The following is a 16,326-nucleotide window of genomic DNA, read 5'->3' on the forward strand; positions in this document are numbered from 1 at the left end:
ACACCACTTACTCTTTCTTACTCTTCCTGAATTTCCGTTCTTCCTGCACCTCTTGGATCCTCCTTCCTCCCTGTAGTGAGCGGGTGCCCATTCTTGGGTAATGCTACTCTGCAAAATACAGTCAGAAACAGAAATAATTTAAAAGTAATCTTTATCGCCTGTAGCAGAAGGAACCTGTCTGAAGCCTTGCAACCTAGAATGGGGCCTGGCGAAGAAGGGGATGTGGTAGGGCTTTCAGATCTCCCCATACAGCAGTAGTACTGGGCAGAAGAAATCAGTAGAGAGAAAGATTTTTTTTTTCCCCCCACCTTAACTCCCAGAGGCACCAGTGATTTCCATCATGCTCTAGTGTATGAGAGGAACTACAAAACTGGCAGGCCATAGTCATCTCAAACCTTAAAATCTGCATTATTCATTACAATGGTGTGATGAGAGAGGGTCGTACTTCTTCACAAGACATCAGCTGTCAGACTAGCCAATTGACAACTGTGAGATAAAATGACATAAACTAACAAAGAACTAACACGCACTAGGCGGGAACTAAATTATTTGTGACAATTTAGGCTAAGTGTTCTTTGCCATTGCAAGAATGGATGTTTTCAGAAATGACTGAAAATATGTTTTCCAAATGAAAGTATTAACAAGTGAAAAAATACCCCTCAACTGTGTTTAGTTAAACAGAATCCCAGGGTAAGCAACTGCAGAGACTTGCTTTGCTTGGGGTAGGCAGGGGGAGAGAGAGCACAACACCAATGAGTCTAATAGTGAGTTCTTATGCTGGGAGGAAAAAAAAAAAAAGCAAAAAAGGAAAAAGGAAGACAGGTTTTTTCCCTCACAAAGTGTGGAAATGTAGGTGTGTGTGTGTATATCCATTCCAGTAAGAATCGGTCGTTTTCGTAAGCTACAACAGAGAAGTCTGCAGTTCTTTTGTACATCAGCAGCATGGTGCATGAAACACATGTGTCCAAAGTTTATTACTCAGCCTATCTTGAGTCAAGGTTATACAGGGCTGGGAATCTGCTGAAATTTGTTTCTTTATTGTAAACAAAATAGTATTTCCCCAAACCCAGCCAGAAATTAATATAGTCCCTTACAAAAAATGGGTAATGGGGGATCCGGAAAGAAGATGCAATGGAAACATCAGATCAGAGAGAGCTGTACTGGGGTTGCTCCACTGTAATTGTTCAGGTACATTAATCAAACCTTTCTCTTTTGCGAGCCATGCTGTAGACAATTCATGATCTGCCCAGTCATCCGCTCAAGTACACTGCTGTTCAACTCTTCCAGCATAACTGTTTCAAACTTTGCTAAGCCATACCTGACCTTTTAGACAGATAGGATAGTATGCTTACATGAATACATTTTGTACACTGGAAACTGAGTTTATTTTGCTAAGTTTAATACCAAGTTAAATATTTGACCCTTTTGCCTACAGTTGCTAAAACAGGGATTTGCCACAGGAAAATGAAAGACCACCTCTCGCTGCTCCATCAGCAGTATTTACTGCAGTGCTTAAGCACTGGGGTCATGGGAGTGAGCTGCACGGTCCTTTCCTCCCTCTCCCAGACTCTCCACACTGCAACTATGCCTGAGCCCATTGCTAAAGTTGCTCTTCTCTCCTTTATAGCAGCTAATTTTGAATAATTTTTGAACACCTTTCCAAAGTCAAGGAACAATGTATTTAGGAAAATAGTTCTGTGTACTGAGATTCAGGAAAGAACTCTTCTCCTGTGTATCTGTAACAAGACCTAGGAGGCTCTATCTGATATTAAAATCTGGGTGTAACTCTTATCGTAGTGCAAATCAAGGCTTCAGTGACCAGTGAGGCACAGGAAGCTGCTTGCCCAGCAGTCATGTCGATTCAGAGGCTTTCTTCTTCCCCTGCAGATTTTAGATATTACCCATTTTTTTGGCCATACAAGGTATGAGTTCATGTTTTTAAAACCTTCATCAGACTGTTTATATTCTTCACTGCTAGAAAGTGAAATTATAAATAGGGTTGGGGAACTATTATAAACATATTGTACAGGGAAAACCGTTTCTGCGAAGTACAGTCAATTTTGTCAGCTTGGTACTGACACTTCTGATGCTGAAGTTTCCTGAGAATGCTTTTTAGAAAGGGTAAGAGAACAAGTCCAGATAAAACTGATCCACAACAACTGGCATCATTATTTCTGAAATTCAGTTTAAAATTAGTTTTCCGCAGTGGAAAAAGGTGGCATTGGCAGCTCTAAACCCACCACTTTTTCCTTGAACATTCACCCGGCAATTTCTTTTTTGTTCTTCTAGACAGAAGGTCTGTCAGTCTTCAGGTTGACAAAACCAGAGGTAGCATTCACTGGTCAAAGGACAGTCCTTGGAAGCTCCCAGTCTGAGGTTACATTCACAGCTTCTCCTAATAATGTGACAAGGAAATACAGAAATTTACCTTATTTCACAAGATTCATGCATTGTCCTTTTCCTGTTCTATCTAGAAGTTACCAGCTGTGTGCCATAGTACAATAATTTGACCAGCCCTGTGTAGAGAAGTGGATAATGCTGGATTTGGAAGTAAATTCAACTGCAGAGCCTCAGCATAAAGCCAAAGCTGTGATCAATACACAGCATAGCTTTGCTCAAGTGAAGGTTCTCAGCATCTCAGCACTTGTCTCCCCCACCCCACTATGAGTGCTTATACTATGTAATAGCTTTAAAAAACTCCCTTTTGTTTCCAGTGTAGGAGTAGTCCAGCTATTGATGTTTATTTGGAGGAGTGTGTTGGAAACCATAGTGTCAATATTCTAGTTTACTATCTTTTCCTTCTGTTTCAAATGTCAGCGTAATTCTAAGTCTGGTTTAAAAAACAAACCCAACCCCAAACACTCTTCTTTAATGAGAAACATCAGCTCTAGGAGCTCAGTATTTATGAACAATCCTAAAATAACAAACAAGTATAATCATTCAAGTCGCAGAAAATGTTTTGGTAAAGAAAGGGGTTTCAGGTCAAATTATTCAGAGACTACAGTGAACTGCAGTTGCTTAGATTGCATGTGTGCAGTTATGAAAAGCTGTTGTGCCCTGATGTTTTTCTTTTCAATCCACAGTACACAAACGGCTCCGCTATCACTGTTGAGACTCCCTCGTTTTCCAGGTTGCTCCCTTCCTTTCTTCAAGATAGCACCAGCTTTTCTACTTCCTAACAGCTCATCTATTCAGGAGTAGAAAGCAAACATGACATTTGAGATAAGGATATGATTAGAGGTGCCTTAGTGGTTCATAAGTTCTAGCAGCCTCCCAAGATTTGAATAAGGCCTTTGCATAAGGGAAATACATTGAGAGAGACAGCTTACCCTGGCATTTCAATTTTAAAAGCATAGTGAGCCGTGTTACAGTGGAGCGTTATTGTAGGCTGTGCATTCATCTGTCATACCAAGATAATATGTTTTTGGAGACTTGGTAAGACTCCCCTCCCCTCCCCCCCCCCCCCCAATATCTTAAAAACCCCATTCATTTATATTGATCTTGAGTGTCTTAGAAGAATGTTTACACTTGAAGGAAAACATCTTAGCTTAGCCAAAGCATTTCCAAAGTTTTTAAAATAATTGTTTTCAAACTGGGAAAGGCTGCCTTATTAAATCAATCTTTTGACTAAGTTGGAAAAAGTGCATCATTGAGACCATCAACAATTTACAGATCTTTCAGTGCTCTGAATAAGTAAGTTAAAAATGTATGAATAAAAGCTTATATATGTTCACATGACATACAGTTGAGCCAATACCTACTAGGGACACAAATTCAGTATTACTTAATGCCACCATATGCCTCCTTTATGAAACTATATTTTGATAACTCAGTGGCATAAAATATAGAAAGCCAAGCCCATTTGAGGCTCCAAGGTACTTCAGAAGAAGTACTGGTTATGTTTCTTCCCAAACCCACTGTTTATGTTTCTTCCCAAATCCACTGTTTCCTATGCTTTGTGGGAAATTCAGCAGAAAGTAATGATAAAAATAGATTTCTGCTTTTCTTAAGATTTATATAAAACTGTTATATATTCACTGCATGTCTTTAGAGTCTTGATTCAGCAAAACACCTAGTCTCTTGCTAAAGTCCATCTTTATTCAGGATACCTTTCAACCACTTGCTTAAACTTTATGCTGTGTTGAAACCTGTGGCAAAGAATGGGCTTAAGTGTTTTTCTGGACAGGTATAACTTGCTGATTTGAGACAGGAAACCTACCTTGAAGTCCAAACAAATGACTTTCCTGTTCCAGATTCAAATCAGGCATGAATGTTTTCATAGTAAAAACTCTTGCAGAACGTCTTACAGCTCTTTCATTTTCCAGCTACTGATTTTAACCTCTTCTGTCTCATTGACTTCAGCCAAATCCCTTTCCTTTACACACTTAGTAAATGTGAGAGTGCAAACTGCAATATACTTAATCTTATTATACATGTTAACACACAAGGTGCAATAATTATATTGTGTTTAAATTCCCCCAAATGTGGAGGAGGTTATTGGTAGGTAGCTAGTATATTTTAAAAAAATAACCCAAAGTACTCTCTAAACCTAAATGGTTCATGGTATTAGATTTCTCCATCATCTTCTGGCCTTCTGCCCCACTGCTGTAATTACCTTAACTCCTCACCCAGTAATAAAACTCTCTGAACAAATCCTGTGCCTGCTATTAAGTAAAATTAAAGCTTAGTACAAATTCTCTGCATTCCTTCTTCTCTTCAGCTGTGGTGCTTGACAGCTTGCGTGGTACAGATGAAACACACAAAGCCTTTAAGCCATCTCATATTAAAAAAAAAAAAAAAAAAGTAACTCAGAGCTTTCTAATACTGATGTGTATTAGAAACAGTAAATTTTGATGAAGAGCGGTACTGGATTCTCCATTTCTGTGGAAAACTCACTGGTGTAACAGAATCAGTCATGTAAGCTTATATACGCACTGTACTGGTTTGTTTCCTCCTGGATCTCATGCAAGCCCTTGTAAGGAGAAGGCAGCTCAGATTCCAGGTCCACTCCGTCCTGGGTCTGGCTGAGATTGCCAGCAGAGGCGAAAATAGCAGGAAGACTTTTTGCTATGTAACCAGCTATCTTCTAGCTACTGCGTCAAAATCACCAAGTTCCTGTTCTACCTGTGTGACTTTCATGTTCAAAGTTGAGCTATGTTTCATTCATAATCTCTCAAGGTTTTTACCATTTCTGTGGGAAAAGATCACTTGTATGTACCCACAGTTAAAAATGTTTCAATTTCACAGAGCAAAATATTAAGACATACTGAACTTCTATCTCATCAGCTCACTAGAATTAAGAAAGGTCATCTCATTTCCAAGCTAAAATACTCATTACAACTAGGAAAACCAATACAGCAAATTTTGGTGCTCATTCATGAAAACAGTCAGCTAGTATTTATCATCTCAGCTGTTTTCAGCTACTACAATATCACGTAGAGGTAGAAGAGGAAATTGTGGGAAGTTTGTTAGGAGTTGCATAACATATGTATTAAGGAATGCATTAATGTCCAAAAATTTTAGTGTTTGCTTGTTGGCACTTTTTTCTTCTCAAGATCTTCTGATGAATAAAAAAATACCTTAAAAACCCATGAAAGTCTGTTCTTCCTTTAGGAGGATGCCCATTCTGCAAAATACACACAATCCTCAAGAACATAACCCAGGAACTATAACCCCAGCTAAGCCAAATGCAAATTTGTGCTTAAATATAGGCATAGGAGAGTTCTGTTGGTTTTACTCACACGCTTAAAATTAAGCATATGTTTTAACACTTTACTGGATTAGGGCCCATGTCAGCAAAATAAATTTCTTGGGAAGAAGTAATAAAAACGTAGCTTGCAGTGAGGACAGCAGAGCCATTCACAGCTACAGAAGCTTTAAAACACTAGCTGGTATTTATATATTTAAAGAAGAAATCAGGTGTTAAACAAAACATTTATTTTAGATAGCTATCTAATTAGTCTGCTACAGAAGCACCTTCATTTTTCTTAACTTGATGAAAAATATTTTTTGCATCCTTGCATCCCCAAAAGCAAATTAATCTACACATCAAGGAAAAAATGTCTTGCAAGGACAAGCCTCGGAAGCAATTTTCCTACTGTTTGGTAACAGCCTGGCTGTTCCAGAGGTACCATTGCATTCCTTGAAGAAGGGGACAGACCGGAGGCCAAGCTTTTTAAACACTGAGTTTCATTATACACATGCACCTGAATTTGCTCATTCAGGTGTATGTAACTGTATATAATTGCATATATACAAAAAAAGTCAGCTAACTAATTCTCTTGTATGCATTGTGCACTGATGTGTATTTATTTTTGATGCTAAGAACCTCTCTGAATATTTGGTATTGTACAGCTAGCCTTTAAAGAGAACTTACATCATTTGCAAAACCAGAATGGATACAATTCTACTAGACTGTGTCTATGTTAATTTTATTTTTTCCAGCAAAAACTTTGTTGCTAACAACAGTGCAGCAAAGTATGAATTCTAGTGTAGATATAGCTCCTTTGGTGTTCTAATTGCAGTGCTATCTGGCCCCCTTCAGAACAGCTCTGTCTTGTATATTGAGATGCCAATGCTTACAGCAGCTTAGTCTGCACTAGTGCTTTGGCTCTTCCCGGTAGCGGCGGAGCTGTACCAATGGGCAATCCTATCAATCACTAATATCCTTACACAGAAAATGTGTTAAAACTCTTTCACAATAACAGTGTCATTTATTCCTTTAGCATTACTTCACACCTGAATCACCAGGCAATGTGTGTGCATTGTATTTTCTGCGTTTTCAGAAGGAAAGTCCTTCATTCAAATAACAAGACATAATAATTTGTTTTCAAGTTAGCTTTTTCTCCCATCTTTAGTAGCCTTCTCCTTATAGCCAATTTTCCGAAAGGGACAAGGTTGCTGAGTACACAGCCAGCCGGTGTTTGTGCTCATCCCTCATTCCCAGCCACAACCTCTGAGCCCATTCAACAGTTACAGACAGACACATTTGTAATTCTCAAGTTTTTCTGAATATAAGTGTCTGGGGTGCAAAGAGAGAGACAATAGTGTCCCTGCAAAAGGGAGTAATAAAGGTGGGTCTTCCTCACCCTTATGACATGAGAGAATCCATTGGAAGCCCCAGCCTTGAGACACAGAAAAAGCAGGTTTCCATGACTCCACTGTTACCAAATTCCTGATTTCATTGAGAGTCAAAGCTCAGGATCCTCAGCCCTGTTTTCATACTTACTTGCACAGTCCACTGCTCAGTGAAGACCTGGTCAAGGTCCCAGTGCCCTACAGTACAAACAAACATTAAACACTAAATTTAATGACTGCATAAAATATATGAGATCACAGATGGGAATTAAAATGGCTCCAAGAGAATGTTTTCTCTGGTAATTCTTATGGACAGTTATGGGACTCTAATTAGCAGGGTTTGTAAAAAAAATATAAAAATCTGTTCTTTCTACCTCATGTCAGAGGTTGCCTTTTCTTCAGAATTCATCCCTTTACCAACACTTCTGAGGTCCTGTTTTGATTTCTGCAGTGATGGCAGTGATGTATACGGATACCATTAATCAGGTTAAAATTTTTAATCGTTTTTAAAATTGCACACTTCTAGTAAACCACTGTGCTTCCTGTTCAGCTGGAAATAAGCACTGTGGAACTCATAGCACCTACCTCATCTTACCTCCATTGCCTGTCATCTTCTACTGATGGGCAGGACACCTGAGCACAAATTGAAATTGTGTTGTGCTGCATGTGTGCAGGTTTTGTGTCGAGACAGTGCTGCAAAGAAGCCTTAGCACTGACCTGCACATTGAACAGAAGTATGGGAGAAAGGAAAGTTTGATTTATTGACAATAGCAGCAAAGTTGGGGCTAAGTCAAGCTGGCCAGCTAAGCCGAGATGTGCTAATCTGTATGAAGAAAACAGCCCCATGTACCAGGCTAAGATATGAGATGGCCAGAATGACAGTTCAGATTCACCAACAGTTAGCTCAGTGCTGTGTCTTTAAATAGCTGTAGTAATGGAGCCATAAAAACTCCCACCAGGTTGAGGTCTCCAGTTTGGGAGCTTTTTCCTAATGTACTACATATTTTAAAGCTTAATCATCAGCCCTTCTCCAAGCAAAACTCCTACCAGTTTCAGTTAATCTTTGTCAGAATCAGTGCCGGTACTGAGTAACAGGCTGCAGTTAAAGCAGAAATTCAAAACAAATTTCTAATCACAGAAATAACATTCTGAAATAGTCTTCTAACAGTAATGGGGAGTGAAAACTAGTTTCAAAATCGAATAAAAATGTATTATTGCAGCTTCATGGAACTATGTTCAATGAACCATAGAGGTCTCACGTGGTTCAATTTCCTAGCTACCAAAATCCGATACCTGGTAGTCATCTGAAACTTGTACATGCACTGAACTGTTACTGATTAAAATAATTGTTACTGAGTATTTATTTTAGTGAGACCATCACCCTCAGAAAAACAGAAGATTTAAACCACTATTAGTAAGTGTTTTTTTATAATAAGCCCCTTGTCAGCTCCCTTGTAAATACCTGATGCCCAACAGCATAAACAGACTTAGTTTTTAATTTGGAGAGTTTCAGTTTTATTTTTAGGAGTAATATTTCTATCCAGAAATATTGCTACAGTATTATGCACAGATTTTTGTTCCAAATAATGAAGGTCTACAAAGGCAATGCATATATTAAGTTACAAAAGCACCTGTACATTCCCAAGGCGATAAATATTCAAGTAGTAAGTGTGTTTCAAGTATGATTAGTGTTCTTAGGAACTTTGGGGTTAGATACCAGTTAAATCTAAACTAGCTGCTACCCATCGGCTTATATAGGAGAGAAAAAAACCCCAACAAATAACATACAACAAAGGACCCAGAAAAGAAAGTTAGATTTTGGTTATTATTTTGATTATAATTATCCTAACCCTGAAAAAAAAAGGAAGATCACAATGAAAGAAAAACAGATGTGGAAAACAATTAAGACACAGCTGCAGCTGAGACTTATAAGGTACCTGTATAAAGGACAAGTAAAAACAGCATGCTGCACAAGAGGAGGTCAGATTTTGAAGTGTCTAAGTCAAGGTGCCCTAGATAACAGGTTTCCTTTTGGTTGTTCATCTGTGATAAATTGTTAATTTAATCTATCCAACTTTTAGGTTAAGAATGTATAAGCCATTCATTATGAGTCACGATTCCATCTACTTTAATCTACAGCCTTTATTTCTCATACCCGTAGCATAAGTAAAGTTGTAGTTTGCAGCTTAGATACTGCAGCTGCAAAAAAAGAATGACATAGACCACGTGACCATGTAACTGGGCAATATAACTACAAGCGCTTTCTGTTTCTTTTAGAGGTATGATGAGTTGTACAGGAAAATTATATATATGTAGTCACCCTGAAGCAATGTAGGGGTGAAAAAACAGTACCTGGTATCATTTCAGAATGGAGTCAAATAGAAATGTTGTAAAAGGGATGGGAAAAATGTTGCAGTACAGTGTGCAATTTTCTGCTGAAATGAAAGGACATACTGTCATAGATGATGCAATAAAATAATAGTGTACAACATTAAAACACAATGCATTGCAATAAAGGAGTTGGCTTGCAGATAGTACACCTACATTTCTTGTAAGGTGTTTGTCTCCCTAAAATGAAGAACTCTTTCATGAATATCATGGGGCAAACATTGGCTCTTACTCGTATTGATTTGTAACAATTCCTAGAAATTGCTCTAACCATCTTATAATAGAGAAACAATAAAAAGTGGATAATTTTGAAACAGCAATAATTTGATACAACTTTTAAGTAAAAATGTGTATATTACTTTGGGAAGCACTTTTAGCAGTATTGTGGTGGTACCACTTCTAGGCACTGAAATTAAGATGAAAATAGCTATGGAAATATAGGAGAGTTGCAGTATCCATATCAGTTTATGTCTTCTGGAGATAATCTAGTGCCCTGCTTTAAATATGCAGATTGGATAATCAGAGTGTTCAAACATACACTTAAAACGTTTTGCTGAGCACAGCTCCAGTGTCGCTGTAATGTAGTTGGCAGAGATACTTTCTGTTCTGGTTACCTGGCCAAGCATTAAGTTAAAACACCTTTTAACCTTTGTATTTAAGGAAAAGATCAGTAGTTAAAAAGAACTTTTTTAACAAATCATTTATGTATTGTAAGAGGCCTCATTACTGTATTTTTGGTACAAATATTACACATTTTAAACTCCACAAAATCTGTGGTGCTGTGAGCATTAACTCCTGCTTTGGTACTACCTAGGAGAGCATTTCAGATGTAAATCTGAAGGATTTTGGTCATTGACCTTGTGCAGTGGACTAGTGTAGATTGTAGGGAGGTCCTGTGTTAGTGGCATAACTCCAGGTAGTATTAGGCAAAATTGTTTGGAGCGTCATACCGGCAGCAATGTGTGCTACGTCAAATCATTCTATGTAAGCAGAAAATCTCCCATCTGGCTTATAACAACGTATGCAGAAGTAGAGGGAAGAACACAAGGCTGCAGAAAGTGCCAGGCAGCAGTTTTGTGGCACACAGCTACAACCCCATGTGGCTCTGCAGCCCATCTCGAAATAGACCCCTTATCAATCAGGATACTTTCATGAGCAGAGTTCTTTCATGTCACTACTTAACACACGGTACCTGAACCGTGGTGGCAACACGTGCCTTCAAGATGCCCTGCTTAAGAGTGCATAATCAACAGATACTGAAAGCTGTACGATGTGTCTTTTAATCACATCGCATAATGCAGAGCAGTTGTTCACATGAGCTCTAAAGCAAGTACTGTTTATATTGCGACCCTGGCAAAGTGAAGGGGAGTGGGGGGAGATGTAATGCTGTCATCTTATTTTTATGGGAAAAACAGAAAATAAGAAGTGAGCAAGTGGTTCCTGTCAGGACTAGTGCCTGAAACGCTGTTAATAAAGACATTTGTTGAGCACTGTAATTCCGAACATTTTAATTCTGTGGAAAGATGCTCACCTGTAAAATATTTATTTCCTTGTGTGGTAAGAAAAAAAATATAAATAAGGTGCCATCCACCTAACTCTGGAGACATTACAAGTGTCTTAATTAAAAGGCAAGCACGTAGGACAGCACAGCAACAAACAGATTTGTAACAACCAAACCTACATGTAGAGAAACCTCTCCAAAAACACAAAGAGCAGCAGAATTACTTGGGCAAAGGATGGGTCCTTCTCCCTAGTGCAGAACAGGTTCTTTGGCACACGGGAAGGAAACCCAGGCTGAATGGAGGCACACTGGGAGCGTGGAGCCATTGGCATTTGGCATGTATACAGCACAAACCAACCTGAAAACACAGAACTCCCTCACCCCGACAACAGCAAAAGCTGGGAAATAAATCAAATGCATCACTGAATTATTTCAAAGTACAGAACAGTTCCATTATATGAATACTTTTTCTCTTCCGTGATACTCTCAGCATAACATTTCTGCCTTGTATTAGATACTATTCTAACCATTATTAGAATTCCTTTAGTTTCCAACATGCTTAAAGCAAAAGAAGTTAAAATTTCTACTGATGTTTACAGGTTCATTTCTACCAGTGTATATTCTCCCTTGGCAAAGTTCTACAATTCTTAGGCTGAAACTTATGAACAAGCAACTCTCCTTGTTATTTGTGCTTCTGTGTTTCCTCCTAAAACTCAAAACCTATGCCTTTTAGTTGTGTGTGTGGGTTTTTTCTTATTTGCAGCTTATTAAAAACATTTCTACGAAGAGCCAGTTCTTGGTCATCATTCACATTAGTTTCAGTTCTTTTTTTTGAAAGTGTCTGGCTGACACGTGTTCTCACCTTCATGAAATGATCCTTTTTTAAAACAGGAAGAACTTCCAAGTAAACAATGTCATATTAGGCTTTATAAACAAGAGTAAAGTCAGCAAGATACAGAAAGTAATCTTGCCCTACTCAGCACTGGCTTTCCCAGTTCAGTATGGCTTTAGATCAGTTTTATTGAAACCAGAGAAAAGCAACAAGGAAGGATTAAAAGTCAGAAAAATGCAACCTATGAGGAAAAAGATTGGAAGAACTGGTGCTGTTTGATCAAGAGAAGAAAAGACTGAAGGCAAATAAAATTACAATCTTCAAATATGGAACTTTAAAAAAAAAAAGTTTCAATTGCTGCAAGGTTTGTGGCTAGACCTTAAGTGAACCTTTCTAAACAGTGAGTGCAAGAAAAGCATTGCAATAGCTATGGGAGTTCACACAGTTCTGTCACTTTGGAGATTTCTACAACCAGGTTAACTTATAAACATCTGTCAGGAATGCTGTAGGGTATAGTTCATACCCCAGGGGATGGATTAAATTACTTCTTGAAGTCCCTCCCCAGGCCTATTTCTTCTATACATGATTCTGGTTATACAATAAAAATTTGCAATTAAGATACAAACGTTTTTGTTAACGTATCACAATTTTTCACCGTTGTGATCAACTCCTTTATCAATGTAAAACACTACCATGTTAGACACATGCAAAACAATGTTGTTCAATGTAAACAGAAAAAAGATCTGCATTTTTGTAACTTCTTATGGTTCACAAAAGGCTATGCCTCTCTTCTTTACCTCTTCCCTCAGATGATAAAGGAACAAGTCACTTCTTATTTAATGCTGTTTGGTGTTAAAAATGTTCATCTCATGCATTATCAGTAAGAAGACTGGTCCACAAATATTCCAGCTCCTGTTTTCCAAATTGTATACAAAGGATTGGAAAGGATCTCCTGGGTCATCAAGCCCAGGTCCCGGTTATCAGTCAGTCCTGTAGTCTGTAATTTATCAAGCTTAAATTTGTTTGCAAAGTTCTGTCTTAAAACGCTGCTTCCATTATACTGGCTGGGCAGCTGTTCCAGACCTCTATCCTCTGATGTTTCAAAACTTCTTAAGTTTTCAATGTAAATTTAATTAGGGCAGTTTATACTACTTTGCTCTTGTGCCAGCACTGATTTTTACCTTAAATATCTCCTTTCTGTCCCCCAGTGACAGCAATCTTATCCCCTCTTGGTTTTTAGGTTAAATTTTTTTTGTCTCTTTAGCTGGTCCCTTAGCCACCTTTCATTTTCTCCTACTAATTTTCATCTTTGCTACATTAACTCTTGTTTTCCCTGATGTGTTTCTTTGACATCCAGATGGATTGGATCCAATGCTTTCCTTGTCAGCCAGAAGATCCATTGGTAAAGACGTGCACCTCATCAGTATCGCATAATCTGTTCCTGAAGTATATGACGTATTTTATCTTATTTTTAATTTTTCTCAATATCTTCAGTTATATTTCCTTCAATATTCACAAGCCTTGCATAGTGTTGGGATATGATCAATGGATCCAACTGCTTATGTTGTAGTCTTGCTTCATCCTAATCATAGGCACAATATTTGCTATTTATGTCCTTTCCTCACTATCTGGCCAAGACTCAGCTATTTATTCAAAATCTTTACCTCTGGATTCCATTTCACATGCTAGTTCTTCCAATATACTGGTTATTTTAAAGTGTTACTTCTGTCCCACCCTTCAAATAAGCACACTCCGGTCTCTCAACTTTGCTGCCATCTCAGGTATGCTCATTTCCATTTCTCGGTGTTAAACACCCTTCTCCTGAAACTGCGTATTCCTCAGTAACTGAGAGGCAATACCATTTTCCACCTATGGTTTCACTCCCTTTACTCGTTTCCATGCTCCATCTTGCATCAAATAGTTGGTTATTGGCACTTATTTAAACCAGAGGACACCAGTCAATATTCTCACCAGCTACATTTTGCATGGCAACCTACAGCACTCGCCAGAAAGGAGGCAACTAGGATTTGGCATCCTCTTCGACCAGAGAGGGTCCAAGTCATTCCTTCGCACATGGTCTGCTCACCCACCCCACTACAGGCAATTCTCATGTAGGGCCTCCCGCATCCCATCTGTTAGCCTGACTTACTGCATAGTTCAGCTAAAAAAAACCTTCCTGGGGCAAAAGTGGAAGGAGGAAGAGCTTGTGTCTGCAGCCCAGTGTCAGGGTTTTGGGCAGAGGTGACTCCTGAGGTGTAGTCCCCAGGCTGTTAGTGCTTTTCACTCAGAGGTGGTGTAGTGCTCAGCACCCGCTGTCCGCACCAGCTCTCCGTGGATCTGATGCAGAGGTGGGTGCTCCAAGATGAGATTCACAACAAAATCACCCTAAGCAAGTGGGAAATCCTGCGTCTCATTCACGTTTCAGTGCCTGCTGATGGTGCAGGAGAGACAAACCTGCCGCTGTGGTGTGAATTAGCATGCCTTTGGATGGAGAGGCAGCTTACGCCAAAGTGTAAGCACTTTGGTGCTTACAAAGTTACTTATTTATCAACAATTTGCTGATAAAACCTGAGTCCAACAGAAATTAAAGAGAAGCTTTATGGCTGTGGACTACCTGACTTTTCTAACCACTTCAGACTCCCTAACCTCAGCAGCTTGAAAGTCTGTAAAGGAGCGGTAACACCCTAGCAGAGTGTATGTAACTGCTACTCAGTATTGCATTAAGCTTCCCCTATCCGACATGTAAAAGTTCCACCTGCTCAGTCACCCAAGTCCTGACTTGAACTAATGACTCTTGATACTACAGTGCTATATTTGCTCCCAGCAGGCTGATAACAAAGTGTACGAAGGAGCGCCTGATCCAATCTATGCTATAGCCTGAGACGATAATCGTTGTACGCTGGCCGTTATCACCTAGCAGCAGGATCAGTCTAAGTTTGTTGCTCTCTAGAGAAGAAGGAAACTGCAAATAGTGAGAAATCCATGTGCTGTGGTGTTTTAAAATGTCAGAGAGCCACTACTGTATCATTAACTATAATTCTGAGCTTTGACAATGCTGTCAATGAACCTTGGTATTTTGTCATCGCCGTACTATTTGTAAAAATCTGTTTCTCTCCATTGGCTGCTTCTTTCATCTCTGTGGCTGGCAGCCTTGTTATTTGTTTTTCTGTCTAATGGAAGTTCTGGAACTACTGGTAGAAAGCAAAATGTTGCTATGAAAAACACATGATAAACATGCCCCCCCCCCCCCCCCAATACCTCTTTCTTTCTCTCCGTTTAAAAATGAATACTTTACAATGTAAATGAATACTGTTTCCTTCCCCTCCCAATTTGTTCCAAAGGCAGCAGGAGCTTTTAAAAAGCTGTTTCTCTCTAAGCTTCCCACTGAGATAATTCTGAGTTACTGTGAAAAGTTTTTTCTGTCCACCCCCTTCCCTTTTACATAGAGACATTTTCACAAATCTCCTGTTATCAGGCAGTGCTGAGAGTAGAGCAACTGTGGAGTCTCTAAAATGCCAGCAAAGATGATTGAGTTTGCAGTGATAAAGTGCAGGAATAAACAAAACATTGTAGCATGCTTTAAAGATTCAATCCTGCTCTTCATTTGAGCATTTCCTTTGCCTGATCCACACGAAATAAATATTTAAAAAGGCCAGCAAGTACAAAATAAGCCTCTCTATTCCACTACAGCAGAATAAAGCAGCTCATAGGCTTTCTGTTTAAACAACTTTGTAAAGCTCTGGTTATCAGCGAGGCTTCCAAACTCCTAAATCTGACAATTTTTGTTACTACCTTTATGCTTATTTACAGGTCTTCTACCTTCAATTCAGCATATCCTTATGATAACAAGGCCTTTGGATGATCAGGGATACTTACTTGGTGAATTCAGGTTGGGGTTAGGTGGACGCAGCAGTGGAGATGTTCAGCTACACCAAAGGGCAGCCATCCTGAGCAGGTGGCAGCAGAACTCGAGGGTATACAGAAAACTAGAAATGCCTAGAGCTCCTCAGGTGCTAAAAAGCAAGGTGTGTTTTGTGGATGGCTCATTAAATTCCACTTCAGTCCTGGTTTAGATTTTTCTTTTTGTATGTGGCGCTGTTCCAAAGGAGCAGCAGTTTTTACCTAGTCGGAGAACTGCAGGAGAGAGGTGAGGTAGAAGGTGGTAGCATCACTCTGGCTTGTTCTGCCTCGCAGGTCATTTACTGCCGTGCACTCAGCGGGAATTTTAGCCCCGGGTGGTGCCACAAGTGCAGCAGTCCCGTCCCCAGTGGATACCCTAAACTCAGCTCTTCCAAAGAGCAACTGGAGACTTCAGTTCTGACCCACAGCTAAGCACAGAAACCTTGCAGGCAGTTTTAAACCTGGGGGACTTTGGTGTAACCATTGGCATAGAGGCATCAACGTGAGCAGAACACATCGAGATGCCTCAGGGAGGTCGGATGTCTCGGACACAGTGTCTCTGCTTATTGCTGAGTGCTTATAAGCTTCTGTGTGTCTGTGAAAGATGTTGTCATCATTTGTAAGGCCA

The sequence above is a fragment of the Accipiter gentilis genome, chromosome 5, assembly GCF_929443795.1.
Source record: "Accipiter gentilis chromosome 5, bAccGen1.1, whole genome shotgun sequence".
In the NCBI taxonomy this organism is placed as follows: Eukaryota; Metazoa; Chordata; class Aves; order Accipitriformes; family Accipitridae; genus Astur; species Astur gentilis.